Here is a 15,657-nt window from a genome sequence, read left to right as displayed (position 1 = left end):
TCATCTGACCAGTCAGACTCTACTGATACAACCTATAGGAGCCTCTCCTGAGGTGTAATAGCTACAACTCCAGCAACACTTAGGACAACATACAGGTGCTAGTTTATCAGACCTCCATTTTAATGGAAATCATTAAAAAGACACAGTGACAATTATGCAATCTTCACAGTTTATGTTTAGGAACAAAAACAGCTTGGTTAGGGCCGGAAAAAAGTTGATGCTTTGGTTAAAATGTCTTTCCTCATCACAATTACAGGATTCCCTGAGAAATATGTCAGGGTTGGCCAGTAAAGCTACCAACAATATTAATGGCAGACTCAATTATGATGATAGACGAGAGTGAGTGGCTAGTTCTCTCTTTATAACTCACAGTTAAGAGCAGGCACTGCAGTAGTCCCAAAAACACACTCCAAATCAAACAACAGTCGAGAAGTTGAGTTCCTTTGTTAATGAGTTTTCATGTTGTTTGTAATTGCAGCGACACCTGCTGACCAACCAGACCACTGTGACAACTCCACCCCTGCCACCACACAAGGTAGTTCTCCCACTATCGTTCAACTTCACCACATCACACTATAAGATAAGATAAACTTTTATTAGTCCCACAGTGAGGAGATTCGCACCGTTACAGCAGCAAAGGGACAGAACTAGGCACTCAGCATTAAGAATTGAAAAGTAACAAGGTATTATTAATAATAATCTAAAAAATTGTAGCTATAATAAAAGAGTAAGACATATTGCACACTGGTATTCTGTGTATACACAGTTATTGTCAGGGGTGGCCAGTAAAGCTACCAACAATGTTAATGGTGGACTCAATTATAATGCCAGACGAGGGTGAGTGGCTAGTTCTCTCTTTATACTTACAGTAAAGAGCAGACACTGCAATAGTCCCAAAAAACACACTCCAAATCAAATAACAGTCCAATTTCAATGCTGGCAAATACATACAGCCAAGGAATCCAAAAATGAGGGGTCAGAGAGGGAAGTCCGAATGTTGATACATGGGACACAATTAGTCCCAGGAGGGCACGGCAGTAATCGGTGGTCAAGGCTATCCGGGGTCAAAATCAGATTTTTGCTGTGAGGCACTAATCGCTGGTCCACCGTGCCACCCTTCCCCAAGAACAAACAAATGCTCATTCTACATAGTTAACAGCGCCGTCTGATGAGCTGTGTTTATGAAAATGAGTTGAATCCATGAGGGCGTGTAGACAGGAGACCAGTGGCTCCTCTACAGCTGAGCAGGTGTGAGTCCAGCGGAAAGGACAGGACAAAGCCTCAGACAGCAGACCGGTGTGAAGCCTGAGCTGCAGCTCATTACATTAAAGATTTAAACTGCCAACTGTGATATTATGCGCTCCTGGACGTATCCTGAATTAGAATCTGGTGAGTAGATACTGGAAGGCGACTTAGACATGGAGGGGCTGATTACTCTGATGAGATAGAGGTGAGTGTAGTGGAACTGGTCAGAGCAGGTAAAGAGAGCAAAAGAAAGGGAACAACCACAAAAGTGCAAGTGCACAAAAATAAAAGCTTGTTACTGGAACTGCAGTGAATCGTGATAGCAAAACAGACTGGACAGGTTTCAAACTGAAGACAGACACATTTTAAACCAGGAAAAGCAGAAAGTGCAGTGGCAAGAAAAAGTCAGTAAACCAGTTGGAATTACCTGGTTTTCTATTTTCTACACAACTGGGCCTTAAAACGTTGTCTGTAAATGTAGAGCTGCAGCCACTTTGGAGGACTTTTCTGTCAGCGTACAGGATTATACTGAGTATGTGACTGGGTATATAAGTACCTGTATTGACAAGATACAAGTCAGGAGGTTCTCCAACTAGAAACCCTGGATAAACAGTCAGATACGCTGCATGCTGCATGCTGCATGCTCGTTCTCATGCATTTAGATCAGGCAATGAGACGGAGTACAAAGCTGCAAAGTATGGACTGAGGAAAGCCAACACAGCGACAGAGAGGCAGTACAGAGAGAAGCAGAGTGGCTTCTATTCTACTGCTGACTCTGGACGGATGTGGCAAGGCCTGCAGCACATCACAGACTACAGGACCACAGACAGCCTGCCAGGTGACCTCAACACCTTCTACACATGTTTTGAGATCTCCAGCCACAGCACAGGGAGGAAGCACATACACCTGGACCACCCAACCCCCCTCCCCTCCATTAACTGTCTCACCAGGCCAGGTACGCAAAGTCCTGAGGAAAATCAATCCCCGCATGGCAGCAGGACCCGACAACATCCCTGGGAGGGCGCTCAGGGCATGAGGACCTCACCTGGACACATAACACCACACAGCTGTTCAAGAAGGCCCAACAGCGACTGTACTTTCTGAGGAGGCTGAGGAGGTTTGGCATGTCACCTAGGATCCTCAGCAACTTCTACAGCTGCATCATCAAAAGCATCTTGACAAGCTGCATCACTGTCTGGTATGGCAGCACTACTGCTATGGACCGCAAGCGCCTGCAGAGAGTGATAAAATCACCAGGACTCCATTGCCCTCTATGCAGAGCACTTACCACTGCAGAGTCCGCAGGAAAGCTGCCTCCATCCTCAAGGACCCCTCCCACCCCCAGCATGGACTGTTCACACCCCTACCCTCCAGCCGGAGGTTCAGAAGTGTGAAATTCAGGACATCTAGACTGAAAAACTGTCTTTCCGACTGCCATCTCACTCCTAAACCTCTGACAGGAGTTTATTACCAGCAACAACTACATGTAATTCCACCTGTAGTGCTTACATGCTCACTTGCACATGCATAATTGCACATTGACAATCAATCCCCGCATGGCAGCAGGACCCGACAACATCCCTGGGAGGGCGCTCAGGGCATGAGGACCTCACCTGGACACATAACACCACACAGCTGTTCAAGAAGGCCCAACAGCGACTGTACTTTCTGAGGAGGCTGAGGAGGTTTGGCATGTCACCTAGGATCCTCAGCAACTTCTACAGCTGCATCATCAAAAGCATCTTGACAAGCTGCATCACTGTCTGGTATGGCAGCACTACTGCTATGGACCGCAAGCGCCTGCAGAGAGTGATAAAATCACCAGGACTCCATTGCCCTCTATGCAGAGCACTTACCACTGCAGAGTCCGCAGGAAAGCTGCCTCCATCCTCAAGGACCCCTCCCACCCCCAGCATGGACTGTTCACACCCCTACCCTCCAGCCGGAGGTTCAGAAGTGTGAAATTCAGGACATCTAGACTGAAAAACTGTCTTTCCGACTGCCATCTCACTCCTAAACCTCTGACAGGAGTTTATTACCAGCAACAACTACATGTAATTCCACCTGTAGTGCTTACATGCTCACTTGCACATGCATAATTGCACATTGACTGCTGACTATTGCACATACAGCTCCAATGTAGCATACACACTCTCTTACTGTGTTCTTATTATATTTTTATTATTTCATTTTACTTGCTGTTTAAAGTGCCTTTAGACTTTGTGCTCTTATTTATCTACTTTATATTTCACTTGTATTGTGTGGCATTCATGTGGACGGCAAAGTAAGAATTTCATTGTACAGGGAAACAATAAACACTTTGACCATGCAGAGCACTTACCACTGCAGAGTCCGCAGGAAAGCTGCCTCCATCCTCAAGGACCCCTCCCACCCCCAGCATGGACTGTTCACACCCCTACCCTCCAGCCGGAGGTTCAGAAGTGTGAAATTCAGGACATCTAGACTGAAAAACTGTCTTTCCGACTGCCATCTCACTCCTAAACCTCTGACAGGAGTTTATTACCAGCAACAACTACATGTAATTCCACCTGTAGTGCTTACATGCTCACTTGCACATGCATAATTGCACATTGACTGCTGACTATTGCACATACAGCTCCAATGTAGCATACACACTCTCTTACTGTGTTCTTATTATATTTTTATTATTTCATTTTACTTGCTGTTTAAAGTGCCTTTAGACTTTGTGCTCTTATTTATCTACTTTATATTTCACTTGTATTGTGTGGCATTCATGTGGACGGCAAAGTAAGAATTTCATTGTACAGGGAAACAATAAACACTTTGACCTTGACCTTGATCTTCATCTAAGTCACAAATATTGACAAACACAATGTCCTGAAGCTAATACCACACAAACAATCATAATTTTTCATGTTTTAATTTTATTGAACACATCCATTAAATATTCAAAGTACTGGTGGAAAAAGTAAGTGAACGCCTCGATCTAATAACTAGTTGAAACTGCTTTGGCAGCTCACAGTAATAAAGAAAAGGCTGTTATGAGTGAGAGGAACCAGGAGAGGTGGGTGTAGGGCAATAGTAAAGAAACAAGCAAACAAAAAACACAATAAGAATACAAATGTAGTTCAGGTACCTGAACACAGGGGTTGCTGCTGCAGCTATTTGAGGGCCAGACGGGTCCAACATTCATGGTGCTTTGGGTCCTTGGTGCCCACACACTGCAGTGGACACACTAATTAATAATCAGTATTTTCTAAGCTACTGTCTTAGGTAGTTGCTAAGCTATAGCAGCAAATGAAATTGGGAAAGTTACAAAATGCTCCGGATTGAGCCTCGCCTGTCCTCTGTCCTCAGCTGCCACAGGTCTTTCACAGACCTCATCAAGGAAAGTAAACGTATGCCCTAATGAGGATGTCATGCATTTTTTAAAATAGTTTTTAAAGTTACATGTATATGTGGAATACAAAATGACATGCAGAAGCAAATAAGTTTTATATTTCGGGGTTTTGTACATAAATGTAAACATAAATACACAAAGTTTAGATGGAATTTAAATGAGAAAAGAGTTTAAGTTTTGAAAGATGTGCTCACTGAACACATTTTGTGTCCAAGCCAATGCAAAGTGAAACAGGGCAGGGACTGTGGCTGTGTGAAGAAACAAAGCAAAATCAGAGTGCACCGAGAGGCCGACTGAGGACAGAAAATGAAACAAACAGGACTGAAATAAGTCTGTCAGAGACATTATGTGTGTTATTGTGTGTGTTTCTGTGGATATGTCCATGTGTGTGAGTGTTAGCATGCTAATAGCCTCTAATGAGGTTTGTTTATTCACTTCAGTTTGACTGATACTGAAACTTGCAACAAAAGGAGCTGTACAGACAAAAACATTCAGTTTAACACTGAACTGTCTGTGTTCATATAAACTCTATTAACACGCGTGGATGTTTTGTTGTGCGCTTATTTTTACTGACCAGTTTCCTGTGGTAATGTCACATTCTGTGAAATATTCTGCCATGATTTTATCAACTATTTGATCTGATGATCATTCACAAAAACACTCTCAGCAAAATCTTAAATGTCATCTTTTAATCCAATGTGGACAAAGAGGAGAAATCTCCCTCTGCCAGTGGAAGACCATGTGACACAATAGAAAGCTCCAGGACAGCTTCTGGCTGAACCATGGAGAGACCCTTTAGTTTGAATGTTTTTCTGTTTGCTGCTGTTTTGTTTCTGCAGCAACACAGATCAGCTTAACAACTATGTTTCAACACAAACACACAGTAAATCCTCTGCTTGGTTTCTTTATGTGTGTAAAATCTGTTTTCAGTTTCCTAAAGACAGGGGCTCGAGTTTAGCTCTGAACTGCCTCAGAGTTTACCTGGTGTCCGTCGTGTCAGAGGCGCTGATCCAACAGTTTGGCTCAGACAGGAAACACAGATCATCACACTCTAAACATGCTCCTGTCCTCTGGGAGGTGTTACAGAGGAAACCCCCTCCCCAGTCAGTGGTTCCTCCAGCCACTGACATGTAAACATGGACACAGATATGAATCTCTGTGGCTACTGTCCTGCACAAAACACCTAGCTGACCTGGGCAGAGTATCTATCAATATCCAGCAATCAATCAGAGCCCACATTGACCTTGGAAACACTCAGGGCTATGTTTCATTATCAGTACATTGATCACATTGTAAGTTGTACAGAAACATCATCAGGGCTTCTAACACTATTCTCTGATTGTATTTCTTTTATAATATTTCACCGTGCATTGTATTCTCATGAAGTATTACTGAGGATTTTGGAACAATTTGATCACTCATTTGTTGATTAATAGATTACCTTCAGTGCTTATACACACTACAGGCTACAGGGCGTAATATGGGACTGAGTGATAAAACAGGGCCCTGTTCAGTGATTTAGACTGATTGATTAGAACATTTATCATGTATGAGCACCAGTGCAGGAGCTCAGCTGTGTTTGTATTTCAGCTCAGTGAACTTCACCTACCTGCTCAGCTGTCGGTGGATTAGTGGGGTTTCCCCAGGTGAAAGTCTGCAGCCGTTATAAGTCTGCTGCCCTTTGTCAGTATGAAAATGCCTGTGTATGCAAACCAGAGCCAACATGTTACCTGCAGTTATCTCTTATCAAATATGGACCCGACTTGACTCATGGATGGTAGTGTTAGGTTTTATTTTTTTTCAGTTTACCTTTAATACAATGTGACAAAAGCTGCAAATACAACATCATTTGTTAAAATGTTTCAATTACACAGGAAGTTATGTGTAAGTATAAAACCATGAAACACATAAATTGACCAGATTTTATACTCTGAGGTCTGTAGGAGCCCAGGAGCCAAAATAATAAAACATGTCAAACAAGTCGAACAGATGACAAATTCAATGATGGTTCATTTTTCTCACAGCTGATATTCAAATAAAATGACGTTTATCTCCTGAACTTGTGATTTATTTTCTTCTGTTAGACATGGAAGTGTCTCCACGTGCTCTACAAATAAAGGTGGTTTGAACAAAAATCCTGGATTGACCAATCAGATGACTGCCCAGTTGGCCAATCAGACATCTTTGTGTGTCTGGATCATTTAGTTTGTTTGTAGAGTTTTAAACTGAAGATGAACCTGAACCTGCTGTGTGTTGCCACGTTTTCATACATTGTATGTGTTTATCTGAGTAAATGTGTCTCGATGTGTGGTAGATATATACACGTTGTTTCTGTGTGTTTAAACGTGTGCGTGCCAATGGTGGTTAAACAGTTAACCGACGGCTGGTCCTGGATCGTCTCTTGGATGGTCGGCTCCTCACCACAGCTTTTGGCTGGGGGATGATTGGCTGAGGGGGAGGGGCGGGGCTCTGTATGGTGCGGGCAGCGTTGTGCTGAAGTTTGGCTGAGTGAGAGATGAACTGTTTCTTCTCTCCTTCTTCAGAGAAGAAACTCTCTTCTTCTGCACAAAAACAGTGGGAAACAAATGTTGATTTAATGGAACTAATGTCCAGACTCAGCTCGACTTTAGTAAAAGTAGCAAATCCACACTAAAAACACTCCATTAAAAGTAAGAGTCCATTCAATGAGTGTTATACTACTAATAATTATAATCAATGCTCCCAGTATTCTGATCCTCTCATGTATGTAGCTGGGAAGGACAAAAATATAGAGCCACCTCTGATAAGGTAGTCCAGAACAACACCACCTTTAAGTATGGCCTCAATGTAAACATATAATTTATGACAATTTCACCAAACAGGTTAAGGCACAAGTGTTGCACTGAAGAAAATACAATTGTACAGGTGTACTTAATAAGGTGGCCAAATTGTGTGTGTGTGTGTGTGTGTGTGTGTGTGTGTGTGTGTGTATATATATATTAAAATATGTCAGTATGAATGGGATAGTGTGGCAGTCTCACCATCTGCGATCTCTGAACTGGAGTGGCTTGTGTCTGAAATATATCAGTATAACTCAGTTAATATTGTTATAAGCTTCCAAGCTGCTTACACTAGTGTGGAGAGATGGAGGCAAAACATTTATTGACAAATACACAAGCATCCCATTTAAATCCTTAATGTGACCATGACTGTATGTCCACTGCTTTGATACAACAGTGTGATTTGTATAATCTGTGCATTATGTTCAGTACGAGCACAGTGAGAACTTTGGAACAGGTGTAAATAAAGTACAGGAATAGTCTGCAAACCGGTGTCACTGTCATGTGTTACTCTGAGCCCTGCTACCATTATCATTACAGTTTGTCTCCACAGCTCTGTCTCCATATTCAGAGGGCCAAGTTTTTAAATCAAGTTTGACATTGTCCACATTTAGTTTGTTCTGTGCAACATCACAGCATTTCTCAGCCTTTTTCTACAAACATTGGCTGTGTAACAGGTCAGCAAAGGATTCAGTCCAGTTGTGCACAGTCTGAACAGTTGGCAGTTGTCTGTTTCCTCTGGATCAAGACAGATCAATTTCTTCTCAGTTCAATGTTTTATTCTCTTATTCCAGAACATTTAAGAATTACTGTAATTCACTGTCCACACATCACACGACTCCTTCTAGCTGTTATGGTTTACAATCTTGCTTTGTGTTTGGTGCTTTTATTTTGGTTTCATTGTCCTCTTAACCTCAGTGCTGCTTTTGACACTATTGATCAAAGCATCTTACTACTAAGACTACTAAGACTGTGCTAGGTCCAATTCTCTTCACTGTATACAACCAAAGTTATTGAACTTGGGCCTGAAAACCTTAGAAATCTGCTGTCTAACCATGTAGCTACTCTTGAGACATGGCTCTGGCCTCCAGTACTGCTTTGAGGAACCTTGGAGTCATTTTTGACCAGGATATGTCCTTTAACTCACACATAAACCAAGTCTCTAGAACTGCCTTCTTTCACCTGCTCAATGTCCCCAAAATCAGGAGCATCCTGACTCAAAGTGATGTGAAAAACTGGTCCATGCATTTGTTACTTCCAGGCTGGACTACTGTAACTCTTTACAATCAGGATGTCCCAATAATTCCCTAAAAAGCCTCCAGTTAATCCAAAATGCTGCAGCCAGAGTACTGACAGGAACTAGCAAGAGAGATCATATCTCTCCCATATTAGCTTCTCTCCACTGGCTCCCTGTAAAATTCAGAATAGAATTTAAAATCCTTCTCCTAACATACAAAGCCCTTAATAACAAAGCTCCATTGTATCTTGAAGACCTCGTAGAGCCTTATCATCCTAAGAGAGCACTTCGCTCTCACAGTGCAGGTTTACTTGTGGTTCCTAGAATCCACAGAAGTAGAATCGGAGGCAGAGCCTTTAGCTATTAAGCTCCTCTCCTATGGAACCAGCTCCCAGTCTCAGTTCAGGAGGCAGACGCCCTCTCTACCTTTAAGATTAGACTTAAGACTTTCCTTTTTGATAAAGCTTATAGTTACGGCTGAATTAGGTGGCCCTGAGCCTTCCCTTAGTTATGCTGCTATAGGCCTAGACTGCAGGGGGGCCATGATGCTCTGAGTTTCACTCCTCTCAGTAACTTCACCAACATTTCAACAGAACATTTTGAAGTCAGAACAAGGACGAAATATTGAATTAATTTGTAATTACATGATGTTTGCAGCTGAGTCTGTGAATCTTAAATGGACAATATGTCACTTACCTGTTGGAGTTTCATTAGACTTTGGATCTTTACCTGACAGAGAGAGAGGTGAAAGGAGAGGCAAGTGAGAGGACAGTTGGGTCCAGTATATCAGTCAGCAACAGGTGATTTACCTGTTGGCATAGCATGTATTCCAGCATCTGCAAACAAAAATAGTTTGATCATACACTGATACATCATCACGTTATTTCTTAATTGAACTGTGATTTCATCTGAACATGATCAGGAAAATGTTGAGATAATTAAATCTCACCGTTGGAGTCGAGGTCTCCATCCACCAGCAAGACAAACAGAGAGAACAGAAGAACAATGTTCCTGCAACACAAACACAGCCTTCAGTATGAAAAACTGTCTTCACAGGACCCATGTACCTCTGGCAGACTGAATGTTAGAGAATCACACACACACACACACACACACACACACACACACACACCCACACACACACACACATCATACATCGTAGGGGTTAGATGTTGGGTATTAGGGTTAGGGTATGTTTTCACTTAAAAGCCTCTGCCACATGTCCTCCTGAGTCTGATAGTATCTCTGTAATAACTGAATTGTCATGAGGTTGTTCAAATTTGAAGATCAAGACAGTTTATTTACATGATTAAAGATGATTCAAGAGTTAAATATATCATTTTGTTCACATGTAATGAACTTGATGTAGTGCAGATGTAATGAAGCAACAGTAATTTTGAGTGGGTGAAAGATGCATTGATTAGAAATTAACAGAAAATGATTCAATAATGCAACAAACAACTGAATTAGTTTTTCTTAACCAATATCAAGTAGAACTAGATGTATTGTTTTGGTTCACTTTAATACAACAAACCTATCTGAAACCTTCAGCTTCTTCGGAACAAGCTGATTTATAATGGTTCAACCCAAAGTTTTAAATAATAATTGGAGGCATTTTAAGTTTAGACATTAAATTTGATTTCTTTGATTTTGGGGGGTCTTCAGGTTTTCAGCTTGTGTTTCAAAAGTTTAATCAAATTCAGGAACTGAATCAGAAATATTTGGGTTCAGACTGACCCCAAACACTGTCTTTATCTGTTATTGTTTAAATTATTTTCTCAAATTCAGGTTACAACTTAGAATTATGAAATACAATTTTAGATTTGTTAAGGGTTAGGGTTGGGTTGGGTTAATACGTCAAATCTGCTGACCTTTGACGTCCTGCTGCTGCAGGTCAATCTCATACAAATCGACAAATAGGACATGAGCTTCACAGGAGTCTGTTACACACTAACACGTTTTCACAATTTCAAAAATAGAAATCAGATTAACCCTCCTGTTATGTTGCGGGTCAAATTGACCCACGAACATAACTGCTTTAAATGAGACAAATATTTGATATGAAGAAATGAACATAAAAACACTTTTCACAGATAAACTTGCATGTTTGTGTTTTCTGGTTTCCTCTCTCTGTGTGTGGAGTGTTGCATTATGGGACAACAGGTGTCAGCCTTGTTTAACAGTGTAACACACAGAGGCGACAGACATACCTGGTGAGCATGATGCTTTGAGGTCAGACAGGTCCCTGATCCGTATGGCAGGCAGGTAGACAGGTGAATGCTCAGGTATGCAGGCAGGTGAGCGTTACAGTACTTTAGTAATTCACTGTAGGAATCTTCTGGTGTTGAGCATCTGGTGGTGGCTTATATATCTGCGTAAATGTCACCAGGCCAGAGGACGGACCAGAGAGAGAGTGTGTTGCTGTGTTATTGTGTGTGTGTGTGTGTGTTACTGTGAAAGTTTCAGGTTTCTCTTCATGTTCGGCAGGAGGAAGACACCCACACACATTCGTATTTATGTAACTGCCAGGGCCCCAAACAACCTACACCCGAGTATAACTTTAGATGAGGATTCACCTGGTTCACATGTTGTTGATTAATTTTCAAACTAAAAACTGTTTTTTGATTCTTGATGTTTAATTTGGCTTAGTGTCAAATTTTGAATAAAATGTTTCCATATGTTTCTGCTTTGTCCACATCAGGTCAGAGAATGGTCAGTCATGTTTCATTTGAGTTAAACAATAAAATAAAAATGTAATGGTCTACACATTAAAAACCAAAAAAAGCAGACATTTTAACATTAACTGATTTTTTTTTTACTCTTAATTCTTTACTGAAGTCTAAGCCCAAAAGCTGTCCTTTAACTGAAAGGGCATAGCAAGATTAGAAATGTTATAGAAATAAAGTAATGTTATTTCTAACATTATAGAAATATCTACAATTTTTACAAATGTCCTCACGTTAATAAATGGTTCAAATCTTACAAAAAAGTCCTTAGATCATTGAAAAGTCCTGTCTTCAGTGTAACCTCACAGTGGTCCTCATAAGGACAAAAGCTCGACACTGTCAACGAGAGGAGTGTCATGACATCCCCGCAGTTCAGGGATTCCCCCTCCAAAAAATGCATCGTGAGTCTGAACATTAGCAGCTCGAGTTTCACCAGTCTCAGATCCACCTGATAGAAATACACACAGCAATTGGAACAGAGCGATGACAATTTTCCTGGAACCAGATCCATCACTGATCTGAGCTGCCACAGACCAGAACCAGACCGGGACTTGGCCAATAACAAATATCCACCTCATATATTGGTGGTGTTATGTTTTTTGCTGCTGTCTGTTTCCCATCAGTGTATCTAGTCGCTCTAATGGGTCACATGATGAGTGTTGTAGCAGCAGTACTGTTCAGATATCAGTTATACATCTTATTGTTAGTGCATGAAATATTTTGGCATCTGGTGCATCTGATCCAGAATTCAAGTTTCCAGCAGGAGGGCAAATGTAGATAGAGTACAAACAGACACACGATTGAACAATAAAATTTTCCACAGACCTTCTGTGAAAACAAGCTGAGATGGGTTCTAACCAACAAACTCATCTGTCCAGCTTAACTAAGTGTTTTATATTTGGAGGAGTGTGACAGCCCCGTCACAGTCCACTTGGGCACCAGTTGAGTTACTGTACAGTAAGAACATAACACGTATTGCAATTCATCTGTTAGCACTAATAATTCACCTATCCGACAGGTGTGAACAGGTGTGTGTCTTTTTAAACCTGCCATTTGAGTTAATCAAGTTTTGTCCTGTGATTGAGTTTTAAGAATCAAAATAAAAAAGTCTGAAACAAGCAGCAAAACAAAAACTAGCAATTGAAACAAAAAACCCATGAACTCAGACACAGATAGCTGCAGCAAAACAGAAATAAAACTACATATGCTTAAATTAACATGAAACATTTATTAATAGTATGTTTCATTGTAGTAGGTAGGAAGGTTGGCCAGTGTGGAGAGAGGCAGGTAATACAGGTGTGCGGGTGTGCTGCTGTAATGAAAGCAGGTAGAATGGCTTCTGTCCCCGGAGATCCCCCTCACACACACACACACACACACACACACACACACACACCGATAATGGAGGTGTGGGTGTCATCGGGATACTGGGGGTTTTTGTGGTATTTCAGTATCAAAGCCTCTTCTGTCTGAAAAAAGCCCTGTGTAAATGGAGAGTGGACTGAATAACTGAAGAAGCTTTTTAAAGCAGCACTGCTTCATTCAGCCAGCGCTGTGGCTTTGAAACACTGTAAGGTCAGATTTACATGTTTATAGAGCCTCCATGCATTAATCAGTCCATCCATGCATCCCTCCATCCTCCGTCTGTCTGAGGACACCTCACAGATGGAGGATACCAGCAAAACACAGGATCACTGTAAAAATCTGACCGCCTGAAAGCACCGATAATATATGAAATAACTATTGTTTCTGTGAAGATGTGTAAAAGCACATGCAGGACTGATTCTCCTTCCAGTGAAACAGAGCCATTGGGCCCTTTTTGCAGTGGCTATGGTGTTTGTGGCCCTAATGTCAGGATTGAGTGTAAATCATGTTGAGTTATTTCATGTATAATGCTGGTTATAGTATTATATATCATTGCTATTTGTATATTTGAAGGGTTGACAGCTCAAGCTTCATCATGTTCTATTGCATCTTATAGTATTGTTTTATTGCACTGTGCTTGATTCATTCTATACTGTTAGCTACCTGTGTTTTTTTGACATGTATTTTATCTTTATATATATATGTTCAGGGACTACAATGGAAAATTCACCTTTATGGTAAACTTGGGCATATTTACAGAAATATGCATTGTCCCTGCCAAATAAATAAACAAACAAAACAAAACTACCTGTCAAAGCAGGCATCAACATTATGGAGCCAACATTATCTTGTTGGCTCCATCAAACCAGGACCTCCAGCATGCACTGGGGCGGTTTGCAGCAAAGTGTGAAGTGGCTGGGATGAGAATCAGCACCTCCAAGTCCGAGGCCATGGTTCTCAGTTGGAAAAGGGTGGCTTGTTCCCTTCAGGTTGGTGGAGAGTTCCTGCCTCAAGTGGAGGAGTTCAAGTATCTTGGGGTCTTGTTCACGAGTGAGGGAAGGGAGAAACGGGAGATTGACAGACGGATTGGTGCAGCTTCTGCAGTAATGCAGACGATGTGCCGGTCTGTCGTGGTGAAGCTCTCGATTTACTGGTCGATCTACGTTCCGACTCTCACCTATGGTCATGACCCAAAGCTCATGACCGAAAGGGCAAGATCCCAGATACAGGCGGCTGAAATGAGCTTCCTCCGCAGGGTGGCCGGGCGCACCCTTAGAGATAGAGTGAGGAGCTTGGTCACCTGGGAGGAGCTCAGAATTGAACCGCTGCTCCTCCACATTGAGAGGAGCCAGCTGAGGTGGCTTGGCCATCCGTTTCGGATGCCTCCTGGGCGCCTTCCTAGGGAGGTGTTCCGGGCATGTCCCACTGGGAGGAGGCCCCGGGGAAGACCCAGGACACGCTGGAGGGACTATGTCTCTCGGCTGGCCCGGGAACGCCTTGGCATTCCCCCGGAGGAGCTGGAGGAAGTGTCTGGAGAGAGGGAAGTCTGGGCATCTTTGCTTAGACTGCTGCCCCCGCGACCCGGTTCCAGATAAGCAGAGGAAAATGGATGGATGGATGGATGGATGGAAGAACTAAGAAAAAAAGGAAAATAAAACTACAACTGCACTGCAGCTGGATGTTATATACTGAGATTTTCCAGTGAGATTGTCCAACAATTAATTGACAGACAGAAATTTGTTCCTTTCTGCCTGTGTGGTGTTATCATACCAGACTGTGATGCCAGAGGTGAGGATGCTCTCTATCAGTCCTTTATAAGCCTGGTTTAGCCCAGGTTTTCTGAGCCGCCTGATGAAGTATAGCCGCTGCTGGGCTTTCTTCACTGTGGCAGCTGTGTTCAGTGACCAGCTAAGGTCAGATGTCACCTGCAGGCCCAGGAACTTGTGGCTGTCAGCCCTCTCCACCTCAGTCCCTTTGATGGTCAGAGGCAGCAGAGGGGAGGGGTTCTTCCTAAAGTCTACTATTATTTCTTTTGTCTTGTTTATGTTGAGGATGAAGTCATTCTCATCTCCATAAACAAGAATATTGTTCACCAAGCTTCTGCAACCTTACTCGTCTCCCCCCCTTGATGAGACCCAGAATAGTGTTGTCATCAGCATATTTAATGATGATTGTGTTGTCATGGTTGGAGACACAGTGGTGGGTGTACAGGGTGAAGAGTTTGGGGCTGAGACAGCAGCCCTGCGATGAGTCTGTGCTGATTGTGAGCTCAGCAGACACCCACCCTCCCATTCTAACCACCTGTGGTCTTTCAGTCAGGAAGTCCAGAATCCAGTTACAAGTGGGAAATGGGACACCGAGGTCTGTCATCTTCCCAATCAGCCTGCCTGGGTGAATGGTGTTGAATGCAGAACTGTAATCCAGGAATAGCAACCTAACCTACTTACTGCTGTTGTCCAGGTGTTTCAGGGTATGGAATAAAGCCAGAGCCATCTTATTTTCCACTGATCTGTTGGGGCGGTAGGCAAACTGGAGGGAGTCTACAGTGTCCGGGACCAAGTGGTTAACGTGTCTGAGGACCAGTTTCTCTAAGATGCCCAAAACACCTCAACTTTCAATGTGAAGGAGCAGCAGTTCTACTCCAAGTCCATTCAGGTTATCTGAGCTCTGCACCCCATCTTTAAGGGTAAGTCAGGCCGCCCTACAAAGGAAACTCATTTTGGCCACTTGTATTGATGACGTTACCGTTGTTGTGTTTGCTGTAGACATTCTTGTTTTGATGTGACATCAAATCTGCTCAACCAATCACAATCAACAGCACCACCTCCAAACTTTGAAAATATTGTAATGACCCCCGGCGTAGAGAGCAGGGGACTAAGAGTT

This window comes from Monopterus albus, unplaced genomic scaffold, assembly GCF_001952655.1.
Source record: "Monopterus albus unplaced genomic scaffold, M_albus_1.0 scaffold260.1, whole genome shotgun sequence".
In the NCBI taxonomy this organism is placed as follows: Eukaryota; Metazoa; Chordata; class Actinopteri; order Synbranchiformes; family Synbranchidae; genus Monopterus; species Monopterus albus.
The sequence above is the reverse complement of the archived record's forward strand: the minus strand, read 5'-3'. Positions refer to the sequence as shown.